Source organism: Ranitomeya variabilis, chromosome 5, assembly GCF_051348905.1.
Source record: "Ranitomeya variabilis isolate aRanVar5 chromosome 5, aRanVar5.hap1, whole genome shotgun sequence".
NCBI classification, from domain to species: Eukaryota; Metazoa; Chordata; class Amphibia; order Anura; family Dendrobatidae; genus Ranitomeya; species Ranitomeya variabilis.
Window position 1 is genome coordinate 301134493 of NC_135236.1, and position 17530 is coordinate 301152022.

The window sequence follows — 17530 nt, forward strand, 5'->3', positions numbered from 1 at the left end:
TCACTGACAGTATCCCACCCCTGTCATGGACCAACTAACTGAGCTGAGCTCAGCCAGCAACTATCTAACTTTCCCTACAGGCGACCAGTTTTACCTATGTGGGGAGTGACCTAATAAATAGGAGCAGAAGCTCCCCCTGGTGCCTGGAGTGTGAAATGTGTTGCATGTTTGTGATACCTGGATGCAGTTGTCCTTCTTTGCCTCCAAACGTAATATCACTCTCCCCGAGAGGAAAGCAATACCACTGCGACGACCAGGACCCTGGGGCGCCGCACGTTCACCGCCAACCATGTGCAGTGCTGGCTTCGCTATATAGATGACCTACTGATTATTTGGCAGGGTCCTGTGCCAGAATTGGTTACATTTTTGATGAATCTCAACAGAAATGCATATAACATCAAGTCAACTTATAAATGGCATCGACAAAACATTGATTTTTTGGACATTGCTCTGTCGGTTGAAGGGGATGGATCCGTCCAGACAGATACATATCGCAAGGAAACATCGTTCAACTCTTTTTTTCATTCCTCCTCTGCACATACTTACTTGACCATCCAAGCAATTCCCATTGGGCAATTCTTAAGGGCCAAACGTACATGCTCAATCAACAATGGACAAATTTGAACAACAAGCAAGGGATCTGAGGGATCGCTTCTCAGAAAGAGGATATAGTCAGAAAAATATAAAAAATGGGTACCACAGGGCAAAATATACCCCACGAGAAAAACTTCTCTGTAATTCAACTAATAAGAAAAAGGGAGATCCCCAAACAAGGTTCATTACTACTTTTAACTGTGAGTGGGATACCATTCGTTAGATTCTGACCAAACAATGGCCAGTTCTCAAAACAGATTCTGTTTTCAAAAAAGAGATCTCAGAGATGCCCCTCATAACAGCCAGAAGGGGCAAAAACTTGAAGGACCATCTGGTGAGAAGCCACTATGTGGCTCCTCAAAGGAGTCTGTTTGGCGCAAGAAAGCAGAGGTGGGTTTGCTACCCCTGTGGGAATTGCACGGCTTGCAATTTATATAACATCGAGAGAGCTAAATCATTTCGTTCAGCTGATGGCACTTGTGAGCAGGGCCGCCATCAGGGCATTATTACCCTTACCGGTGTATGGGGCCCGTGAGCTGGAGGGGCCCGGGGTCAGAGCTTACATAAACCGGAGCGGTGTGTGGATGCAGAAAGAGGAGCGACATTATCACAGACTGACCACAGCAGGGCGGGACTTTCCACCATCCAATCCCTGCTGAGCGCGGGCTCAGTTCAGTGTTCCCACCAGGCAGTTACAGTCAGTGAGTCAGTGAGTAGCAGGAACATCGCAGCCATCATCGGGTGAGTGTCTGAGCCTGACTGCCTGTGCTGGTGAAGTGTAAGGATGGTGTCTTGACAGGTTCCAGTCCACATATGCAGCAGAGGCAGCCTCTGACATGATCGGCCTTACTATCGTCACAGCAGCTGGCCCACTGAGGATGCTGCTATACTCTGACCCGTCTGTATCAGCTATACTGTAGATCCTGATAAGAGTACAGCGCGGTCTGTGCTGGTGACCCCTCCCTCCTCACCTCCTGCAGAGAAGCATAATAAGGCTGCTGAGCTGAATCTGCCTCCTCACAGGACATAGTAGCCCCCTTCTCAAGCTTCCCACAGGTGACATTTACACCTCCAAACTGCTCTGATAAACTTCAGTCTTCTGAATTGAGCTCCTGTGTCCTGTCAGGGGGCAGATGGGGCACAGCAGCCTCATCCTTCTCTGCAGGGGGTCACCAGGACACTGGTCATCAAGATTTATAGCTGACGAACAGGCTCACCTTCCATGTGATGGAAAAATAAACACACACTAAATACTGTAGCAGTGCCGGGTATTGAGATGCAAGACTTGTGCGAGTTTCTCCCAAGTGTGATCCCGGCCTTATATATCTAATATATAAAGCTGAATGTGTGTATGTCCGGGATTGGCATCTGCACCGTCACAGCTACAGCCACAAAATTTTGCACAGTCACACGTCTGGACCCTGAGAGCGTCATAGGCTATATTGTGAGATGAAATTTTAACCCCGTGCTTTCCAATTCACCAAACAATTTTGCCCCTATCTACATAATGGGGAAAAAGTGAAAGGAAAAGTGTTGGAGGCAAATTGACAGCTGCCAGAAGTGAACAAGGGGGACTTAAAGAATGAGTGCGATGGCGACAAAGATTATATACCATACAGTTGCTAAGGTGGGACCCCAACATGGGATACTCACTACACACGGGGATATGAACACACACACAAAATGCGCCACACATTACCACGTGTTTGAACACATATACCACCCTCAGCACACATTTCACCACACATACACCAACCTTGCCACATAAAAGTCGAAACACAAAAGTCACCGCTCAAAACTCACCACGAGCAAAATTCGCCACATGCAAAACTCGCCACATGCAAAATTAGGCTCACGCAAAACTCGCCACACGTGCAAAACTCAACTCATGGAAGACTCACCACACACAAAACTTGCACAAGCGGAAAAATTGCCACATGTACAAAAGTTGCAACACATGCAAAAGTTGCCTCACACAAAACTTGCACATACTCAAAACGCACCACACATAAAACTCGCCATGCGCAACACTTGCTGCACACAACTTGCTACACTAACCTGTCACATGCAACTCGACACACAAAAAGTTGCTACACGCATGTCGCCACACAAAACTCATCTCACAAAAGTCGCTACATGCATGTCGCCACACACAACTCAGCACACACAACTTGACACATGAAACTCACCCTAAAACACACACAAGTCTGGTATTGTCCTTCAAAAATAAAAATCTGATTAATAAGCAGACAAACTACAAGAGCAACATATGTACCATATAGGAAATACGGCAGCTGTCAGTCACATGACCTGTCTATTATGTGTATGTGTGAGCTAATATATACTGCCAGGGGGGAGGGCTTCCTGTTGGCTGGGGATTTATCAGGCTGCCAATTTAGCTTACAAATACTGAGGTAAAAATACTGACCAAATAACGCGTGAACGAGGTCTAATATAGGAGGAGATGACATACAGGTATATACTATATATAAGAGATGACATACAGGTATATACTATATACAGGAGGAGATGACACATGTATATACTATATACAGGAGGAGATGACATACAGGTATATACTATATAAAAGAGGAGATGACACATACAGTAGGTATATAGAGGAGGAGATTACATACAGCAGGTCTATACTATATACAGGGGAGATGACATACAGGTATATACTATATACAGAAGAGATAACATCCAGGTATATACTATATACAGGAGGAGATGACATATAGGTATATACAATATACAGGAGGAGATGACATACAGCAGGTATATACTATTTACAGGGGAGATGACATACGGGTATATACTATATACAGGGGAGATGATATACGGGTATATACTATATACAGGAGATGACATACTAGTGTATACTATATATAAGGAAGATGACAAACATGTATATACTGATGTGAAAATGAGAGGTGTGATGTGAAAATGAGAGGAGTGAGGTGAAAATGAGATGTGTGAGGTGAAAATGAAAAGGTGTGAGTGCAAAATGAGAGGAGTGAGGGAAAATAGTGGAGTGATCGGAAAATGACAGATGTGAGGTCGAAATGACAAGTGTTAAGGGGAATGAGAGGAGTGAGGGGGGAATGAGAGGAGTGAGGGGGAAAATAAGAGGAGTGGGGGGAAATGAGAGGTGTGAGGGAGAAAATGAGAGATGTGAGAGGGAAAATGAAAGATGTGAGGGGGAAAATGAGAGGCGTGATGGGAAAATAAGAGAAGTGAGGTGCTATAACTAACCACAGATATTTACTATGCCCAGGCAATACTGGGCTCTTCAGCTAGTATATATATATATATATATATATATATATATATATATATCCACTATATGATTGTCTAACGGGTACTTCCGTCTTTCTGTCTGTCCTTCTGTCTTTCTTTCTGTCACGGATATTCATTGGTCGCGGCCTCTGTCTGTCATGGAAACCAAGTCGCTGATGCTGCCTATGCAGCGTCAATAGTAAAAACATCTAATGTTAAAAATAATAAAAAATCATTATATACTCACCTATGCCGCCTTTCCCGCTCCTCGCGACGCTCTGGTGACCGCTCCATGCAAGCGGCAGGTTCCGGTGGCAAGGATCTTCCATGACAAGAAAGACCTTCCATGACGTCACGGTCATGTGACCGCGACGTCATCACAGGTCCTGCGCGCCTGCACGAGAAGGACCTGCCATGACGTCACGGTCATGTGACCACGACGTCATCACACCCTGGGACCGGAAGCTGCCGCCTGCACCGCACACAGGCAACAGAACTACAAGGGTACCCTCGGAAGGTGAGTATATGTTTATTTTTTATTTTTTAACCTGTCAGATATGTGGCTGGGCAATATACTATGTGGCTGGGCAATATACTACGTAGCTGGGCAATATACTACTTGACTGGCCAATATAGTACATGGCTGGGCAATATACTACGTGGCTCTGTGCTGTATACTACGTCGTTGTGCAATATACTACGTGGCTCTGTGCAGTATACTAGTGGCTCTGTGCTGTAAACTACGTGGCTCTGTGCTGTTTACTACGTCGCTGTGCAATATACTACGTGGCTCTGTGCTGTATACTACTTCACTGGGCAATATACTACGTGGCTCTGTGCTGTATACTACGTCGCTGTGCAATATACTATGTGGCTCTGTGCTGTATACTACGTCGCTGTGCAATACACTACCTGGCTCTGTGCTGTATACTACATCGCTGTGCAATATACTACGTGGCTCTGTGCTGTATACTACGTCACTGGGCAATATACTACTTAACTGGGCAATATACTACGTGGCTGGGCAATATACTATGTCACTGGGCAATATACTACGTAACTGGGCAATATACTACGTGGCTGGGCAATATACTACATGGTTGGGCAATATACTACGTGGCTGTGCTATATACTACGTGGGCTGTGCTATATACTACGTGGGCTGTGCAATATACTACGTGGACATGCATATTCTAGAATACCCGATGCATTAGAATCGGGCCACAATCTAGTATATATATATCTCTATAATATAACGCTGGGAGCGTCACTCTGTCCGAAGCCTTTATAGACTGCGCAAGCGCAAGCGCCGGCGCAGTCTGGACCCCACAGAGTGACGCTCCCAGGAGATCGCGGTATGCGTAAGCACTGAACGCACACCGCGATCTCCAACGGAGAAGCAGGGACGAGCCAGGAGGGTGAGTATGCAATATTTACCTGTCCTCCGTTCCATCGATGCGCGCTGCTCTGTCCTCCACATCCTCTGCCTGTGACGTTCAGTTCAGAGGGCACGATGATGATTAATGCACGCCGCCCTCTGACTGAACAGTCACAGCCAAAGGATGTGGAGGACAGAGCAGCGCGCATCGATGGAACGCCGGGACAGGAAAATATAGCAAGTGCCGGGGGCCTGAGCTAGCGGCGACTCCCGCACCTGACCCCCACAGCGCGCCGGTGTCCCCGCCTGCTCAGGCCCCCAGCACAGCCACGCACAGCCGCCCGCACTCACCACAGCCGCCCGCACTCACCACAGCCACGCACACAGCCGCCCGCACTCACCACAGCCGCCCGCACTCACCACAGCCACGCACACAGCCGCCCGCACTCACCACAGCCGCCCGCACTCACCACAGCCGCCCGCACTCACCACAGCCACGCACAGCCGCCCGCACTCACCACAGCCACGCACAGCCGCCCGCACTCACAACAGCCGCCCGCACTCAGCACAGCCACGCACAGCCGCCCGCACTCAGCACAGCCACGCACAGCCGCCCACACTCAGCACAGCCGCCTGCACTCACCACAGCCACACACAGCTGCCCGCACTCACCACAGCCACGCACAGCCGCCCGCACTCACCACAGCCACGCACAGCCGCCCGCACTCACCACAGCCACGCACAGCCGCCCGCATTCAGCACATCCGCCCGCACTCAGCACAGCCACGCACAGCCGCCCGCATTCACCACAGCCACGCACAGCCGCCCGCACTCACCACAGCCACGCACAGCCGCCTGCACTCACCACAGCCACGCACAGCCGCCCGCACTCACCACAGCCACGCACAGCCGCCCGCACTCAGCACAGCCACGCACAGCCGCCCGCACTCAGCACAGCCACGCACAGCCGCCCGCACTCAGCACATGACAGAATGGGGGCACACACATAACAGGATGGGGTGTAGGATGGAGCAGCATATGACAGGATGGGGACGCAGGATGGGAGCACATGACAGGATGGGGGCGCAGAATGGGAGCACATGACAGGATGGGGACACAGGATGGAGCAGCACATGATAGGATGGGGGCGCAGGATGGAGCAGCACATGACAGGATGGGAGAGCAAGATGGGAGCAGCACATACCAGGATGGAGACCATATACCAATATAAATGCTCGCCACCCGGGCGTAGAACGGGTTCAATAGCTAGTATATATATATATATATCACAAGTACAGTATATGTAGAAATATGCAAAACTTCCACAGTATTACAGAAAAAAAGTAACTGAGGTCGGACTCCAGCCTGAGAGGCTAGTGGGTGAAGATATGCAGAGGGAATAAGGGCTCTTAGTGCTCGCTCACACGAGAGTATAACACGGTCGAATGCTATGTGATGTTTATCGGATAACGCTCGGCATAATGTTATACTATAGGGCAGCGCAGATCTGTGATTTTTTTCTACAGACCAAATTGGTCTGTGGAAAAATAATCTGCAGCGTGTGAAACATCAGGCTGCACTCAGCTGTCATCTGAGTGCAGTCCGACATCCACGGACTCAGACAATGGAGAAATTAAGTTCTATTTCTTCTCAATGTGCACCAATTATTTCATGCAAGAGAATCAGATGACACTCGGATGAGAGTTTGAGCCCAGTGTCAGTAGCATGATTGAGCCGATTCTCTCACATGAGAGAATCATCACTCATGTGACCCCAGCCTTACACTTTTTTCAGCTGGACAATTCTTTTATATACCTTAATTATTCCTAATATTCCTGAAGACTTTATAATATAAGTATCCTTCTTCCCAAACCCACTAACCTAAGCAAGGCCGCCATCGGGGCATTACTGCCCTTACTGGATCGAGCCCCAGCTGCAGGATTCTGCCAGCTAAGTAACTGCCTCTGCATCCTCAGATGCACAGGCAGTTAAAATTTGTTTCCATGCGGCAGATTACTCCCAAACGACAACAGTTAAGTCACCAGCGAATCTGCCGGCAGCTGACATCAGTGGGCACATCGCCGGCGTATGACATCACTGTCATATGCCGGAACGAAGGTCCATGCCTTAGATGCATTATTTTTTTGTAAAGCCACAGTATGGGGCATATAATAATAATAATAATAATAATATTTCTATAGCGCCAACATATTCCGTAGCACTTTACATTTTAGAGGGGACTTGTACAGACAAAAGACATTACAGCATAACAGTAACCAAATACTTCAACAGATACTAAGAGGAATGAGGGCCCTGCTCACAAACTTACAATCTATTATTCACTATGGGGCTGCATTATACCCCTATGGGGGTCAATTATACTACTATGGGGCTGCATTATACCACTCTGGGGCTGCATTATATACCACTATGGGGCTGCATTATACCGCTATGGGGCTGCATTATATACCACTATGCGGCTGCATTGTACTACTATGGGGCTGCATTATACGACTATATATGACTATGGGATGCATTATACTATTATGGATGACTATGGGGGCAATATGGAAAGACATGAGGCAAAATGGGTGGACACGTGGGGTCCAGAATGTGAGGACACCTGGGGTCCAGAATGTGGGATTTTATTACTGTAGGGGGTCATTAAAGGACATTATTTTTTAGGATACTGTCTTCAGTGTGGGTGAGGAGAGGTCCTGTTACTGTTCAGGGCAACACCATCGCTTTTTTCTTCATCTGGCGTAATATAGAGGTTGGCTAAAAATTGGGTAATGGGCAATAGATAACTGTGTTATTTTCTGCAGAGAGGAGTCCTGGCTGGAAGAAGTGATGGCAGTCTGCACTGGATGAAGAAGAAAAGCGAAGATGAAGGACTTCAACTACAGTCGTCACCGATGAGTCAGTGTGTTACCTGTACACTTACACTATGTACTATATACAGAGCTCATGTGTGTAATGTCACTAGTGATCACTGTATTACCTGTACACTGACACTATATACAGAGCTCCTGTGTATATTGTCACTGGTGATCACTGTTTTACCTGTACACTGTATACAGCATTTGGGTGTATATTGTGTTGTGAATTTACCTTTTGGCTCCCTCTAGTGGCTACTAGTGTTTTTACTCTGGGTATGTCTATCATCCCTTGTATGCTCACCTGGGTCGTTAGGTCAGGGGTGTTGCTATATTAGCTCCCTGGACCTTCAGTTCAATGCCTGGCAACGTTGATATCAGAGCTAATCTGTAGTGCTCTTGTCTACTGATCCTGGTTCCTGCTTGATTAAGCTAAGTCTGCTTTCTTGCTTTTTGCTATTGTTTTTGTTTGCATTTTTGTCCAGCTTGTACATAATCTGTATCCTATCCTTGCTGGAAGCTCTAGGGAGGCTGGAGTTCTCCCCCCGGGCCGTTAGACGGTTCAGGGGTTCTTGAATCTCCAGTGTGGATTTTTGTAGGGTTTTTGTTGACCATATAAGTAATCTTACTACATTCTGCTATTAGTGAGTGGGCCTCTCTTTGCTAAACCTAGTTCATCTCTGTGTTTGTCATTTCCTCTTACCTCACCGTTATTATTTGTGGGGGGCTTGTATCCAACTTTTGGGGTCTGTTCTCTGGAGGCAAGAGAGGTCTTTGTTTTCCTCTTCTAGGGGTGGTTGGTCCTCCGGCTGGCGCGAGACATCTAGCGACCAACGTAGGCATGTTCCCCGGCTACTTCTAGTGTTGGCGTTAGGAGTAGATATATGGTCAACCCAGTTACCACTGCCCTATGAGCTGGATTTTTGTACTTCGCAGACTTGCTGATATCTCTGAGACCCTCGCCATTGGGGTCATAACAATATTGTCACTTGTTATCCCTCTATTATCTGTAAACTGACACAATACATTATATGCTATATACAGAGCTCCTGTGTATGTCACGGGTGATCCCTGTATTACCTGTACACTGACACTAGATACAGAGCTCCTGTGTATAATGTCATTGGTGATCCCAGTATTACCTGTGCACTGATTCTATACACTATGTGCTATATACAGAGCTCCTGTGTTTAATGTCACTGATGATCCCTTTATTACCTGTACACTGACACTATATGCTGTTTACAGAGCTCCTGTGTATAATGTCACTGGTGATCACTGTATTACCTGTAGAAGGACATTGTATACTAAGTACAGATCTCCTCTGTATAATGGCATTAGTATTGTTTGTTTTTTTAATTAATGATCAGTATTGTAGTATTCGGTCACTATGCGGTGGTAATATGTGATCTGTTCATGGTGTGGCGGTATTTGTTCCTTGTATTTGGTATTATTCGGTCACTGTGGTGGTAACATGTGGTCTGGTCATGGTTTGGCAGTATTTGTTCCTTGTATGTGGTATTATTCGGTCACTATGTGGTGGTAATATGTGATTCGGTCATGGTGCAGTGGTATTTGTCCCTTGTATGTGGCATTATTGGTCATTTTAGAAATTGAAAAATAAATACAAATATACCTAAAATTCTATTGGATATTTTAAAAAAAAGGTTTAACAAGTTACAGTGGAATAACCCCTACATAGAAATAAATTTGCACAAACAGGATCAAACTCAAGCACAATAATTTTTATTATACAAACCACATTAAAATCAAATCAGGGGTTGTGGCGCCTCAGGTCTGAGGTAAATATGCTGCATGAGTGGTTATAACTCCCTTAATGTTTCCCTTGTGTTGTTGCTGGATGCTTTTTACCAGCATGGTGTGTTATGCTCCATTTTGTTGGACCCACTATGCACATGTGTTATGGTTATATTGAGGATATCAGTACTATTACATGCATGTTTGTAGCCTCTGACCTGTTACTCCTTTGTAGTTGTCATTTATCAGAGTATGCCACAGTATGTTAGGATTTGATTTTAATGTGGTTTGTATAATAAAAATTATTGTGCTTGAGTTTGATCCTGTTTGTGCAAATTTATTTCTATGTAGGGGTTATTTGACATTTTTTGCATGGGATTTGTTATATAATACCAGTTACAGTGGAGTAGAGCCAGCCAAAAGAGTTTGCCTTGTCGTGGTGGCGGATTAAAATTTTTTTTGGCCAAATAAAAACCTGCTGGCTGTATATGTGACTTGGTGATGGGAACTGTTAATGTGTGATTGGTGAGGACGTGGTGCAGAAGTGGAGTTTTTCCAAGAGAGGGTGGTGGGACTGTGGAAGGTTCGAGGTGTAGAGGCGGGGCTAGAGTGGAGCCATTGTGGAGTTTCAAGGGGCCCTGAAAATTTTGCCAGTATGGGGCCCTGAAATTCCTAGTGGCTGCCCTGCTTGTGAGTACACTATTACTCATTATATTTCATGTACCACTTCGTACGTTATCTACTATGCCCAATGCCCCTGCTTTAAAACGTATATTGGCCTTACATCTAGGGAACTGTGTGTTAGGGTGAGGGAACATGCCCGTGACATCCTTGCAGCGAAGGAGGTGGATGATCCTTCACTGCTTAAAACTATACCCAGACACTTTAGACAACATCACAATTCAGACCCTTGGGGTCTAAAAGTCAGAGGTATTGACAGAGTATATGGCGGTATAAGGGGTGGGAATTTGAAACAAACTTTGGCACAATCTGAAGTCAGGTGGATTGTCGAGCTGAGCACTATGTCCCCGATGGGACTTAATGAAAAACTTAGCTTTGTACTGTTCCTGTGAACTTCCTGCCGTATTTTAACTGTTTGTGTTTTTGTCTATCCACTTTAATTGTTTTTTGTTTACTGTGCTTTCCCTGTGCTTTTACGGCGCTTTCCTTTCAGTAATTGACTCATACCTGTCCTGTTTTCTGATATATGGTTCGGTCTTGTCTACTCTGAGATTGCTGGTCTCTATTGATCAAGTTGGAGCAAAGGCTGTAATATGAAGACTCCCCTGATGCAACTTTCAAGATTTTTTTTTTATATACATATATCATCTTTTCTTTTGTGCACTGTGTGAATATGTGGTGTGGGGGCGCTACAGGTGCGTCAGGTGCCCCCGCCCCACACACTCCAACATTCCATGTGGGTGGGTGACTCTGCTACTGGGGCAGGTGATCGCATTTTCTGTTCTTATTTTTATTTTTTATATTTATTTCATTTTTTCTGTGCCCGCTATACTTACCCTACTATTGACTTGGAAGTGACCATAATATATGACATCCCCCTTCCCCTTTTGCGTAATAGACTGGACTGTTCACACTGGTTTTCTGTGGGGCTTCAACAAAATGGTGACGCGCATGTGCACTGCACCCGGGATCCCTGCATCTGCCAAAAGGCCTCTTTTAACTGAGGGCGAGCGGATGTGACATCATGGAGGAGTTCCTCCCCGCACGCTGGGTTTGAGTGCCGGAAACAGGTGCACCTGGGACCCGGGGGTGGCGGTGCCATGCGCGACTGATGATTGGCCCACGACAGAGTAGGACGGACATAAAAACAGGACTAGGCAGGATATGATATGTATATACGCCTTCCCCTTGAGAAAGCGAGCAGGGAAACGTGCGTCGGGGTCTCTGTGGCATTGTGGACGGGCTTCTACACATATGGGTATGCTTTGAATTTCTTATTACATACTCTGCAGACCTATATATTTGTACTGTTAGCACTTTATTATGTTATCCGAGCAGCACTTGCTGGGTTGATGGGGATAGGTCTGCATTATGTTAGATAGTTTGCAATGACCCAGTGCCTGTTATTTTCCACCTTGCCACCACGTGTGTCTTACTTAAGTTAAATTCTTTTCCTCTTACCTCTCTTTTCATGTCAAGTGTGACTGTATAAGATTTTATTCAATGTGTGTATTGTCTAGATTTTTTGCAACATAATAAACTTTAATATTTTATATATAGCTCTTTGGTGATTGGTGTGTGTGGATACTAGTTATCCATTTTTTAGGTTGTTACATTTTTACACCCCCCTGTCTAAATGCACCTTGGGATTCAGTCTAGTAGTGAAGGTCCCTATATATTACTGATATGCTTTTGGACATGTTTGTAGTACATAATAAGAATTCAGCTATTATTTAAATTGTATACATATTCCTGAACAGCCATGTACTAGTTAACCCGTTTCCTTAGACAAATTCATACGTCCTGTTTGGGTAGGACCTACCAACCCTGGACGTATAGATACATCCTGGTGATTTTACAAGCACAGGAGCTGTGCGTGCGCAATCGCCGTATTGCGTTCAGCTAACAGCTGACACCCGGCTCTCACTGCCAGGGCAGTGCTCGCATGGGTCCAGGCAGTGTAACCTCCTAAACTCTGCAATTGTTATCAACAGCTGTATTTAGAAAGCAGGGAGAGGGAGGGGGATCGTCCTCCCCTCCAATCATCGCAAGGGGCCAATTTTGGTGACCCAACATCATCATGATTTCATCCAGGTCACTAGTGCTAGCAAATAGCAATCTTGCTAGATCATGAGCAGTGCATTGTCTAACAAGCTCGTGTCAGTGCAGCACTGACAGTTGCAAAGCTTAGCAATGCTTGTGCAAAATATTTTTTTCAAAAATTACAAAATAATAAAACATATACTGTATATATACTGTACCCACAAATAAATGTTTTTATTTTAAAAAGTACACATATTTGGTATGGCCGTGTTCAGAACAGCTACAGCTGACTGCATTTATAAAAGAAGGACCGCTACGCTCCTTCTCCCATCAACCCCCTGTCGGCGTCTGACGTCACTGATGCCGACACTGAGGGTATGTGCACACGTCAGGATTTCTTGCAGAAATTTCCTGAAGAAAACCGGAAATTTTCTGCAAGAAATCCACATTTTTTTTTTTTGCGTTTTTTTCCTGGTTTTTCGCGGGTTTTTTTTAGCATTTTGCAAGCGAAATTAGCTTGCAGAATGCTAAAGTTTTCCAAGCGATCTGTAGCATCGCTTGGAAAACTGACTGACAGGTTGGTCACACTTGTCAAACATAGTGTTTGACAAGTGTGACCAACTTTTTACTATAGATGCTGCCTATGCAGCATCAATAGTAAAAGATAGAATGTTTAAAAATTAAAAAAAATTAAAAAAATGGTTATACTCACCCTCTGCAGACAGCCAATCTCCTCAGCGGCGTCCGTTCCTATAGATGGTGTGTGTGTGCAGGACCTTCGATGACGTCGCGGTCACATGAGCGGTCACATGAGCGGTCACGCGACCAATCACAAGACCGCGACGTCATCGCAGGTCCTTCACACACACCATCTATAGGAACGGAAGCGGCAGCATGCACCGCTGAGAGGCGGGAAGACTCCGGGGCCATCGAAGGTGAGTATGTCACTATTTTTTATTTTAATTCTTTTTTTTTTACCAATTATATGGTGCCCAGTCCGTGGAGGAGAGTCTCCTCTCCTCCACACTGGGTACCAACCGCACATGATCTGCTTACTTCCCGCATGGTGTGCACAGCCACATGCGGAAAGTAAGTAGATCAATGCATTCCTAGGTGTGCGGCATCCCCGCAATTCCGCAAATTTAATGAACATGTTGCTTTTTTTTCCGCAATGCGATTTTTTCACGGAAAAAAATGCAACATTTGCACAAGAAATGCGGAATACACTGTAAATAATAGGAGGCATATGTAAGCGTTTTTTTTCGTGTTTTTATCACGTTTCTATAGTGAAAAAAACGCGAAAAATACTGAACGTGTGCACATGGCCTGACAGTGGGCGTGATGATGTCACCACTCGGTGCTCGCTGTCAGGAGATGAGCGGGAGCTCGGAGCACCGCTGGATCAAGGAGGATGAGAGGTGAGTATTTATTGCTTTTTTTATGGGGGCTGCCTTATACTACAGGGTCTGCCTTTAGGGGTGCTGCCTTATACTACAGGATCTGTCTATGGGGGTGCTGTCTTATACTACAGGGTCTGCCTATGGGGGTGCTGCCTTATACTACAGGATCTGCCTATGTGGGTGCTGCCTTATACTACAGGGTCTGCCTCTGTTGTGCTGCCTTATACTACAGGGTCAGCCTATGGGGTGCTGTCTAATACTACAGGGGGTGCCTATGGGGGGCTGCCTTATACTACAGGGTCTGCCTATGGGGAGCTGTCTTATACTACAGGGTCTGCCTATGGGGTACTGCCTTATACCACATTGTCTGCCTGTGGGGTGCTGTCTTATACTACAGGGTCTGCCTATGGGAGTTCTGCCTTATACTATAGGGTCTGCCTATGGGGTGCTGTCTTATACTACAGGGTCTGTCTATGGGGGTGCTGAATTTTACTACAGGGTCTGCCTATGGGGTGCTGCCTTATACTACAGCGTCTGCCTATGGGGTGCTGTCTTATACTACAGGGTCTGCTTATGGGGGTGCTGCCTTATACTACAAGATCTGTCTATGGGGGTGCTGCCTTATACTACAGGGTCTGCCTATGGGGGTGCTGCCTTGTATTACAGGGTCTGTCTATGGAGGTGCTGTCTTATACTACAGGGTCTGCCTATGGGGTGCTGCCTTATATTCCAGGGTCTGCCTATGGGGTGCTGTCTTATTCTACAGCATCTGCTTTTGGGGGTGCTGCCTTATGCTACAGGGTCTGCCTATGGGGAGCTGTCTTATACTACAGGGTCTGCCTATGGGGTAATGCCTTATACCACATCGTCTGCCTGTGGGGTACTGTCTTATACTACAGGGTCTGCCTATGGGAGTTCTGCCTTATACTATAGGGTCTGCCTATGGGGTGCTGCCTTATACTACAGGGTCTGTCTATGGGGGTGCTGAATTTTACTACAGGGTCTGCCTATGGGGTGCTGCCTTATACTACAGCGTCTGCCTATGGGGTGCTGTCTTATACTACAGGGTCTGCTTATGGGGGTGCTGCCTTATACTACAAGATCTGTCTATGGGGGTGCTGCCTTATACTACAGGGTCTGCCTATGGGGGTTCTGCCTTGTATTACAGGGTCTGCCTATGGAGGTGCTGTCTTATACTACAGGGTCTGCCTATGGGGTGCTGCCTTATACTCCAGGGTCTGCCTATGGGGTGCTGTCTTATTCTACAGCATCTGCTTTTGTGGGTGCTGCCTTATGCTACAGGGTCTGACTATGGGGTGCTCTTATACTACTGGGGCTGCCTATGAGGGTGCTGCCTTATACTACAGGGTCTGCCTATGGGGGTACTGCCTTATACTACAGGGTCTGCCTATGGGGGTACTGCCTTATACTACAGGATCTGCCTATGGGGTGCTGCCTTATATTACAGGGTCTGTCTATTGGGGTGCTGACTTATACTACAGGGTCTGCCTATGGGGGTGCTGCCTTTTACTACAGGGTCTGCCTATGGGGTGCTGCCTTATACTCCAGGGTCTGCCTATGGGGTGCTGTCTTATACTACAGGGTCTGCTTATGGGGGTGTTGCCTTATGCTACAAGGTCTGTCTATTGGGGTGCTGCCTTATACTACAGGGTCTGTCTATGGGGATGCTGCCTTTTACTACAGGGTCTGCCTATGGGGTGCTGCCTTATACTACAGTGTCTGCCTATGGGGTGCTGTCTTATACTACAGGGTCTGCCTATGGGAGTGCTGCCTTATACTATAGGGTCTGCCTATGGGGGTACTGCCTTATACTACAGGGTCTGCCTATGGGGGTACTGCCTTATACTACAGGGTCTGTCTATGGGGGTGCTGCCTTATACCACAGGGTCTGCCTATGGGGGTGCTGCCTTATATTACAGGGTCTGTCTATGGGGGTGCTGCCTTATACTACAGGGTCTGCCTATGGGGTGCTGCCTTATACTCCAGGGTCTGCCTATGGGGTGCTGTCTTATACTCCAGGGTCTGCTTATGGGGTGTTGCCTTATACTACAGCGTCTGCCTATGGGGTGCTGTCTTATACTACAGGGTCTGCTTATGGGGGTGCTGCCTTATACTACAGGGTCTGCCTATGGGGGTGCTGCCTTGTATTACAGGGTCTGTCTATGGAGGTGCTGTCTTATACTACAGGGTCTGCCTATGGGGTGCTGCCTTATGCTACAAGGTCTGTCTATTGGGGTGCTGCCTTATACTACAGGGTCTGCCTATGGGGTGCTGCCTTATACTACAGGGTCTGCCAATGGGGTGCTGTCTTGTGCTATAGAGTCTGCCTATGGGGGTGCATTATACAATATAGAGTAGGCCTATGTAGAGTGCGTTATACTATATTTAGGACTATCTGGTGCATAATACTATATGGAGGCTATCTAGGGGGCCATCGTACAGAGTGGGGATTACAGTGAAGGGGCCATCATACAGTGTTGGAGCCATCAAACAGTTTGGGGGCTACTAAGGGGTCAGTATACTGTGTGAGTGGTACTATACAGTGAGGGGGCATTATACTGTGTATAAGAGAGTATCATACTGTGTATAGGGGAGCTGTACAGGGAAAGACTCGGGACATTATTAAATGTAAAGTGGGCACTTATTGTTATAGGGGAACTCAGGTTACTGTGACTGTCAAAGGGGCCACATACCGAGTTGTAATCAAGGTTACCTGGTTAGGGGCCCACTCAGTAGCTTCGCCCCGCCTGAACCAAAACCCTAGCCATGCCTCTGGCCCTGATTCTTCAAGACTGGTGATTTTTACACCGGTATTACTAAGTATTAAGGTGACAGATGAGGTGAACTGAGCAGAACATTGTTTCCATTCGATAGTGTCACTATAAGAGTTGAAAGATAAGAGCTGTATCATTATATCACACACACTGAGAAATCTGCTCTAACCTATGGTGGTGGGGCGTTCTTCTTTCCTTTAATTGTGGCTGCTTGATTATGATTGATTAGCATCACACAGAGAGAAGATATACACATTTCCCAGTGAAAATTCTGAAAACACCCACTTAGAATTCAAAAAGATTAACTCATTAGGTGCCAACTACTTTGATTACTATGGCTATGGCGCTTACCGAAGAAGCTGCATCAGGAACCCGGATACCTGGATCGCTCCCGATAATCAGCTGTCCGGCGTCGCAGCTGCATGTGTCACGGCTGTGTGAAAGTAGCAACACATGCATGGAGAGCCTGTGTGTTGTGACTGTCACACAGCCGCAACACATGCAGCGGTGGCAAAGAAGAGCTGATCATCGGGAGCGATACAGATATCTGGGTTCCCGATGCAGTTTCTTCGGTAAGCGCTATAGCTTGCCGAATAAGGAGGGAGCTGACGATGTTCGCTCATCTCTATTACTAATATCTCCACAATGGTAAGTTAAAAAAATGAAAAAAAAAAAAATCTTATTCCACTTTCATTGTCTGTTCAATTCAACATGACAACTTGGTGA

General features: G+C 46.4%; 1 long non-coding RNA gene across 3 annotated transcripts in view; it reads left to right on the top strand.

Moving 5' to 3' along the window:
* Window positions 1–1301: 1301 nt before the first annotated feature.
* LOC143773634 (uncharacterized) overlaps window positions 1302–17530 on the top strand; it is a 141551-nt gene continuing 125322 nt past the window's right edge. Inside the window, exons 1-2 of one of the 3 annotated variants that reach the window (XR_013215264.1) lie at window positions 1314–1335; window positions 8077–8170. This is a non-coding gene — a long non-coding RNA (uncharacterized LOC143773634). Of the gene's footprint in view, window positions 1336–8076; window positions 8171–11755; window positions 11825–17530 lie in introns of those variants that run through there. The other 2 variants (XR_013215265.1, XR_013215266.1) reach the window with 2 other exon arrangements.